A 1,120-nucleotide genomic window follows, 5' to 3' on the forward strand; every position below is an offset into this window, starting at 1 on the left:
ATGAAATTGCTCAAACATAAACTTTTTCAGTAAAAGTGTAATTAATATATAGTATATTAATTACACTTATTAATATATATTATTAATATATATTAATTACACTTTATATATATATATATATATATTCAGTAAAAGTGTAATTAATATATAGTATATATATATATATAATTAATATTAATATATTCTTTTCTAATTACACTTTTTTTACTAATTACACTTTTCATTTATTGTCATGAAAAGTTAATAGTAAAAGCTAATTAAAATTTTGTCAAGGAAAGATTTTATTTAAATCATTATACTTGATTTGATACTGGAGGAGTTTACTATTTTTGTTTAGAACAGAAAGATGTAAGGCATGTAATTTAAGGCTGATACATAATGAAGAGATCGAATAAAATATAGAAGCAGAAATTAAAGAACTAGCTAATAACTTACCATAAAGAATAAAATAGTTTTCTTTATTCGTAGTTAACACACGCGAAAAAAAATAGTTGCTGTCGAATGGAACAATTTCGATCTACCATAATCATCAATCTTTCATAATATGAAAATTAATAAAATGATTAGAAGAGGTATTTAATTAGAAAATAAATGTGATTAAAAAATCAGGTATTATTAATATTCTCCGTTTCTTAGAGCTGAATAGTCTTGCACTGTAACTGATGAAAAAGGAATATAAGAATTGCATTGATTATGGACATATATTAATTGTTCATTAGTTATAAAATATTAAAAAAAAATATTTTTTATTTAGTATTAAAATATTTTTCAATGTTTGCTGATACCAAGTTATATTGGTTGTTCTTATATTTCATTGTGTATCAGCCGTTTCAAGCAAGCAATCAATTACGTGGAAAACAACGAAGCAAGTAACCACTTCAAAAGAAAAATAACAATTCGTTTTTATTAGGTAATTTTAGAAGTGGATTTAACAGATGACTGATCTCGTCTTTTAACAGACACAATGTTGATAACGAAATTTTAGTCCTCAGTATGATAGAGATTGCAAAAGAGATAGAAAGATGAGATATGCGTGCACGCACGTTTGTGTGTATGTGTGCGTACGTGTGTGTGTGTGTGTGTGTGTGTGTGTGCGTGCATGCGTGCGTGCGTGCGTGCG

This window comes from Atta cephalotes (assembly GCF_000143395.1).
Source record: "Atta cephalotes unplaced genomic scaffold scaffold00067, whole genome shotgun sequence".
Lineage (NCBI taxonomy): Eukaryota > Metazoa > Arthropoda > Insecta > Hymenoptera > Formicidae > Atta > Atta cephalotes.